Consider the following 7799-nt stretch of genomic DNA (forward strand, 5'->3'; position numbering starts at 1 on the left):
TATTTAAGTCATTTATAGTATAGTAATTAATATATAATATGTAGTATTTAAGTGTTATATTATGGAATTTGAGAAGTTATTGAAATTTTTATATGATTTTAAAAATATTTTAAATTCATAACTATATATTTCAATGTACAAGATTTTGATAAAATAAAATCTTTAAAGTTAAATTATAATGTTTTTGAAATTTAAATTATTAAAACATATATAATGATTTTATAGAAAAAATAATATCATATAAAATTAAATGAAAAGGATAATAAATTCAACTTTTACCATGATAAGGTTGAAAAATATTATTTAAGTGGAAGGAGGTGGGGCCCACTTGTATATTTTATATAGTAAGTATTGGACATTTGTAATGATTTTATTGGAACAATGGTAGTAAATCCTAGACTCTTCTAATATATAGTAATATATAGTGTTGAAGATAAAATTCAGTACAACAGAGTAATTATCAAAAGATAATTGTTCTTTTAATATAGTCAAACCTTGTTAATGTTTGTTGGAAAATTTCATGATGGCTATAGTAAGGTGTATATATATTTATACGATGGTAAGGTGATTAAGAGTTTGTTTGGATGGGCTTTTAAGTTGGTAAAACTGACTTAAAAGTCAATTTTTGACTTATTAGACTGTTTGACAATTATCAAAGTGACTTAAAATAAGTCATTTTTGGCTTATTTTAAGTCAAAAGTTAAAAGTAAGGTGAGGGCTACTTCTTTTTTTTTAACTTAAAAGTCATTTTATGTTGACCAAGTATATTACCTTTTTGCCCTTAATTCTTTTACACAATTCACAAATTGCCCTTAAGGCCAACATTTCTTTACCTCAATTTTCTTTTTCACGTTTGTGCGGCTGGAAGCGTGAAGCGTTCTTCCTTTTCTCTCGATTTGAAGGGTGAAGATCTGAAGTGTGAAGTCAGTTATCTTTCGATTAGCTTTCTTCCTTTTCTCTCGATTGATAGCAATGGTATCAGATGTAGGAAAATAATGAATAGTTTTACGTTTTTTCTTGATTATCTTTCGATTTTTTATTTTTTTTGTGTGTCTTCTGTCGCTGATCATGTTTTGTGTATTTTCTGTTTTGTGTTTTTTTAATAATATGGATTCCAAACATTCATGATCTGGATGTGAATGAGTCGAATGACTTATCCCTCGGTCTATTAGTGAACCATCTCTCCAGGGATTGTGAAAGATGTTCTACTAGAAATATTATTGTTATTGCTTCGATTCATATTCCCCAAAAAGTGGATCCCGCTCTAATAGCTCCGAATAAATAAAATACGTGCATTAAGATACGAAGGCTTCTTATTCCACAACAACGAAAGCACTTTTTCACTCTTTCATATACTAGGGGATTTCACTTGGAAAAGAAAATGTTCCATACTAACGGATTCGGGTCCATAACCATGGGTTCCAATGCACGAGATCTTGTAGCACTTACCAATGAGGTCCTATCTAATTAGTATTACACAGAAGAAATCAATTACAGACACTAATACAATTAGATCCGCTCTTCATAGACAAACTTAGGATTTGCGATAGGTAAGATCGGTTCAGGATCATGGGATCCTTTTCTATCAGATAGGAAGGGCTGTAGCACAAAATGTACTTCTAAGTAATTGCCCCATAGATCCTATATCTATCTATATGAAGAAGAAATCATGTAACGAAGGGGATTCTTACTTTTTAGATCATGTTTAACAGCTTTAAGGGTATTTCAGACATTTTAATAAAAAAAGTATTTACCAGCACTTATTTTCCAAACACATCAACAACTTTTTTTTTCAACTGCAACACTTTTATCCAAACACATAACTACTTATTTTAAAAATAAGTTTCAGCACTTTGAAAAGTTACTCTTTTTAAGCCAATCCAAACGGGGCTCTAATGTTGTTAGAATGGGAGCTGTCAAATTACGGAAGATGCCTATATATATATATAGAAGAGGAATCAAAGGAAAATTTTAGTTAATACTACTATCAATATTAATAGTATTTTACTTCCACTTTTTGTAATATGGAACCACCTATTAATGGTAGCCAGATTTTGTGTCCCCCCGGCTTCAATGCCACTACGTACAAATAGACAGTGTAATGTAAAACTAGTAAGAAATACTAACCTTGTAGTATTATGGATGATATTATTTAAATTCAATAAGAACAAATGGTACGAACTCCACTATTTATTGCCTTCCTTTTTACCTTTGACAATTTCCACAGGGACTACAGCATGGAAAAATGTACAATTTCCACAAAAAGAAAAAGAAAAGAACCAAGTCTGTTTGAACCTTTTGAGCTTTTTGATCCATTTACACTTGTCCACAAACTTAACTTTTGACTATATTTAGAGGTGGAAAATAAACGGGTGATCTAAATTTAAAAATAGACCACGTTAATTTGAATTTGAACACATTAAAATAAATTGATATGAATAGATAGACAGTTGAAAATTAAAATAAATTGACATGAAGCGTACCGAGTTAATTTTTTTCTTTTTTAAGGTAAGTGAACCTCTGTAACCTTTTGTTAAGTATATTGAACCTTGTATGTCTTGTTGTGTAATTGGGAGTAATGGAAAATGGTGAAGGTCTTCGTATATCATACTTGTTATTAAACGTTGCCCGAATATTTGTAATGATCATGTGGGGAAAAATGAATTGGTAGATATAATATTGTGTGATGTGTCACGAATAGCTTGAATGATTATCTTGACTCACTTTTGATGATGTGCCATAATTGTGTGTGTGGATTGGTTATTGATGTGGAATTTATCATCTTCTTATTATACATGTGAAATGCTTATTTGTATTGAATCTGAAACACTATTGTGGGATTTGAATTCGTGATATTTTGATGGAAAATGGTTCTGGCGATTGATGTTTATGCTTATGGAAAATGATTCTGGTGATTGATGTTTATGCCGATGGAATATGGTTTCAACGATTGATGTTTATACCGATGAAAAATGCATCCAGCGGATGCATGGACTAATATGTCCTTTATGGGTCCTGAGCTTCAAGTTAGCAGTTGTGTAGTGAATGCACAGACATAGAGGTCCTCCATGTGTCCCGAGATACTAGTCAGTGAGTGTGTATCAACAAAACAGATATGTTTCATTCTATATGACATTGCGTTGCATTGCACTGTATTCACGCCTCATTGTCATTCTTGTCTTTTGTGAGTGAGTTGTTATGTTTTCGTGGCTATCTAGAACTGACAGGTTGTGGTGATATTATGGAGACTCTGATATGTGAATAACGGCATATTACATGTAACGTGTTGCTCCATTACTTGTGAAACTGTTAGGATGAGTTGGTTCTAAATTATATGGAGATTGTAGTTTGAGGAGGTTCAGAAGATGTGACGGGTCGGGGTTTTTGTGTTCGATATCACTTTACTTAGGGTTAGCTAGGAATGCTTGCTGAGTACCGTTATTGTTTGGTACTTACTCCCTTGCTTTCACACCTGTGTAGGTTACGAGTCTGGATCATCTTGATTATCCTCTCACATCTTCATTCGAGACTTACCTTTGGAGTTCGTGATTATCTCAACAGTTATCACATACTCTTGATTTTGTCTTTCTACTATCCCATTATTGTAGACTTGTACTTCTTTCAAATCTGTTGTATTATTTAGAGGCTTGTACACATGACACTAGGTTTTGGGGGAAAGTTGTGTTATATTAAGAGTTTTGCATTATTATGTTATGTTTAGTTCTTTATTTCTTTCTTACTTATGTTATTGCCCTTGCCAAGAGTTGTTTAAGTTGGCATGTATTGGTGGGATAAGGCAGGTGTGATGACACCTGACTTTTGGATCGTGATAAGGATGAATTCAAACCATCCCCTAAGGGCACAAATACCTTCTTTAAGGACTAGGAATTGAACTACAGAAGTAGGAAATCGAAATGCTCACTTTTAAGAAGATTCTTGGTGTTCTTAAGGAAGAACAAGCAAAAAGAGTACATTTGATCCAAAAACTTCAATTGAAAAGTGTTAAACCTTTGGGGTGTAAAAAGTGGTTAAAAAATGGTCTGGATGAGCCTTTTCTTTAACAGCAATGGCATAGATGAGTCAAATTTTTAACGGATGACATAAATGATCTTTTCTGAAAGTTCGATGACATATTTGAGTCTTTTCCCTTTAATGAAAGACAAACAATTCAATTAACATTTGTAAAGACCTTCATGCTTTTAATATTGTATAATAATATAGATATAAATAGATAGATTATTTATATTTATCACATTATAGGAACTTTTTTGGTAATTTTGATTCAACTTTTTAATATTATTTATACAAATTTTAATTTTCTTTTAATATTGATAAAGGATTCTCCTGTCATCTACATACTTAAAAGCTCCAACAAATAACAAAATCATAATCTTTTGAACCTTAATGAAATACACCACAACTTTTTGAACCTTTCAAGATTTTCCTCTATTCATAGGTCCCAATCGGAAGTATGTGTGAAATTTGAGACTAAATTCAATAAAGAACAAATAGTACTACACGCGGAATTTATTTGAACCTCTTGAGCTTTTTAATCCGCTTGCACTTGTCTACACACTAAAGAGGTGTCCAATGAACGAATGATCTAAATTTAAAAATAGATAACATTAATTCAGATTTGATCAAATTAAAATAAATTAATATAAACAAGTGAATTATTGATCCATTCTAAAAATATTTAAATTAAAATACATTAAATGTGGGTCGTAATCCAAATAGTTGGAAGAACTTATAAATGAGAGGTCTAATTTTGTTTTGTTAGAAGTAAAATGTAATTTATTGCCATGACATACAATTTCGTTCGGAAACTTACATAAATATACTATATTAAGAAAATATTTATCATTTATAGCAATAACATTTTCTTTTTACTTGATCACTTTTAATATATTTATAATACAATTTTAATACATATTACAGAGAACAATTTATAAAACACATATAATACAAATTTTATTGATAAATAATACATTTATCACATATTTTAATACACTTATAATACAATGTGTAATTTCTTACCAAACAAGCATAATATATTTTAAAGCGGATATAATTTATATATATTGCATATATAATTCAATTTTAATACATATTACAGATTTATCATAGTATTGCTATATATTGCTACAATTGGTAATAAATAAAAAGTATCGCTAAAATCAGTAATTATTTATTAAAAGGTATCTTTTTAAGTAATTTTTCCATTTTGGTTATAACTTTTTCCTTTGTTGAATTGGCTATTAATAAGATTGTTAATCACATTTTAGGAACGTTTTGTGGTTAATTTCTAATTAACTTGTGAAATTTAATATTATTTATATGAATTTTAGCTTTCTTTTATAATATTAATAAGGAATTCACATACAATGCACGTACTTAAAAGCTACTCCCTCCGTTCCTAATTACTTATCCATTTTTCCTTTGGGAAGTGCTAAATGGTCAGAAAATTTGGCTAGAAAATTAAAAAAATTATAATATTTTTTTATTTTAAAATAAACTGATCTTTTTCCATTTTTTAGTTAAAATGTATTAAAGTTAAAAGGGTAAAAATATTTAAAAAGGTAAAATAACATAGACAAAATATCATTTTGGCCAAATTCTGGCCAAATTTTCTGGCCAAAAAGATTTTTCCTTTTCCTTTTTTAGTTGTCCCTAATTACTTGTCCATTTTGACAAATCAAGAAAGGACAATTTTTTTTACCTATTATAACCTCAATTAATTCCTTTGAAAAAGGTAGAACTTTTTGAAAATTTTAAATTTTTTAATTGATCCACTTCATAATTAATAGCGGTAAATGGTAAATTGACTATGTCAATAATTGTTCATTAATAGGTGTGTCAATTCAAAAATGGATAAGTAATTAGGGACAGAGGGAGTAGTAATATTGTATAAGTTCCGATGAATAACAAAATTAGAACATTTTGAACCTTAATGTCATTCACCATACCTTTTGAACCTTTCAAGATTTCTCTAATTTCTTTGGCTCCCTCCTTTTCTTTATCCATGGTCCCAATCGAAATGTAATGATATTACTTGTTCACTATAACTTGCACATTTTTTAAGAAATTATAAATAAAAGAGTAATTTTACTAATCATTTTTTGAATATAATAAATACAATATCTTGAAAAATGTAATAGAGAAATGACTATAATTAACGATAAGGATAAATTAGGAACTAAGTATAGAATTATTTATTGATTTCATAAAGTAGACAAGTATTGTTGGACATTCCAAAATAGTACAGTAGACAACTATTGTTGGACAGAGAGTAATTACTATGATATAGATGGAGAATTATGGACAGAGGGAGTAATTACTGTGATATAAATGGAGAACGATGGACTGAGGGAGTAATTACTGTGATATAAATGGAGAACTATGGACAGAGGGAGTAATTATTGTGATATAAATGAAGAATTATGGACAGAGGGAGTAATTACTATGATATAAATTCAATAAAAAATATAGTTTTTTTGTTGGATGATTTGTTTTGTATCAATAAAATCACATTTTTTATTGATAAAGTTAGTTAGATGATTTATAAAAACCTAAATTGAGTGATTTTATTGATACAAAACAAAGTTCAAAAACTTTTTTAGACAAATTGTGAAAGTTGAGTGACCTTTTGAGATATTAACTCTAAAAAAGGGAATATTACGCGTATAAGCAAACATATACTAGTTAATTACTAACATAACTATAGTTTGCCTTAATTACAATTCGTGACCTATGTTAGCTATAATTACGTGACTCAGCTTTTTAGTTTGGTATAATTCACACGTTTGTATAATTCGAAATTTGTATAACTTTTGTATAATTCAGAATTTATATAATATAATTTGTATAACTGTTTACACTTCTGATGTTTGTAATTGTATAAATTAGTTATTTTGAGTTTATACAAAAATGACTGAATTATACAAATGTACGCGCAAATTATACAAACATGTGAATTATACAAACAAGACAGCTTAAACTGTAGCTACAGCCCGTAAATATGCAAACTATAGCTATGAAGCATAATTAAATTTATTATAATGGCTACTTGCGAAAGCTCCTAAAAAAATATATTTCATAATTCATACCCATAAGTGTAAAAGAAAGAAAATAAGAATAAGGTTCTTTAGAGATAATATTAAGGATATTTTAAAATCAAAATATTGATGATAAAAACATTTTAAAACCACATTATAAACAAAATACATTTTTATTAATTTCACAGTATAGTTTACCCTTTTCTGTAAATTCAATAAAAACAAATAGTAGTACGATTTTTTGCCTTCGTTTTGACAATTTCCACATTGGGTACAACGTGGAGTTTGTTGAACCTCTTGAGCTTCTTGATCCATTTGCACCGTTTCCTTATAAATTGAGCCGCTCTAAATGTAATGGTAATTTAATTGGATAGTAACTCGACGACTTTTCAAGAGTTGAGCCACAATTTTCCTTATACAAGCAGCAGAGCGACGAGGCAAAGGCAGTGAAATTGTATTGTTTAGTATAGAACATCTTCTTCAACAACCTTCAGAGGTATGTGACCTAATGCCTTGTAAACTGGGCTGGTCTCAACTGAAGCCCAATGCCTGGGCATTTTTGAGCATGAAATACAACGACGAGTTGGACTACCAGCGATCCATTCAGTCCATCTTCTGTGAGTGAGTCTGTTGTGAATATTTTTCCAATTTTTGTTTAGCACTAATCTTATCTTTTTGATAACTCCAGCTTATTCTGTTGCTTCCATCTTTCCAACTGAGAAATGGAGGATCCAATCTGTTATG

The 7799-nt window shown here is 29.6% G+C and overlaps 1 long non-coding RNA gene across 1 annotated transcript; it reads left to right on the forward strand.

The window, feature by feature from the left end:
• Positions 1-7348: 7348 nt before the first annotated feature.
• On the forward strand, positions 7349-7799 carry LOC107059197 (uncharacterized). Its single transcript, XR_001472544.1, has 2 exons — positions 7349-7672; positions 7744-7799. It is a non-coding gene; the product is annotated as an uncharacterized lncRNA (long non-coding RNA).

This window comes from Solanum tuberosum, unplaced genomic scaffold (genome assembly GCF_000226075.1).
Source record: "Solanum tuberosum cultivar DM 1-3 516 R44 unplaced genomic scaffold, SolTub_3.0 scf00862, whole genome shotgun sequence".
NCBI lineage: Eukaryota > Viridiplantae > Streptophyta > Magnoliopsida > Solanales > Solanaceae > Solanum > Solanum tuberosum.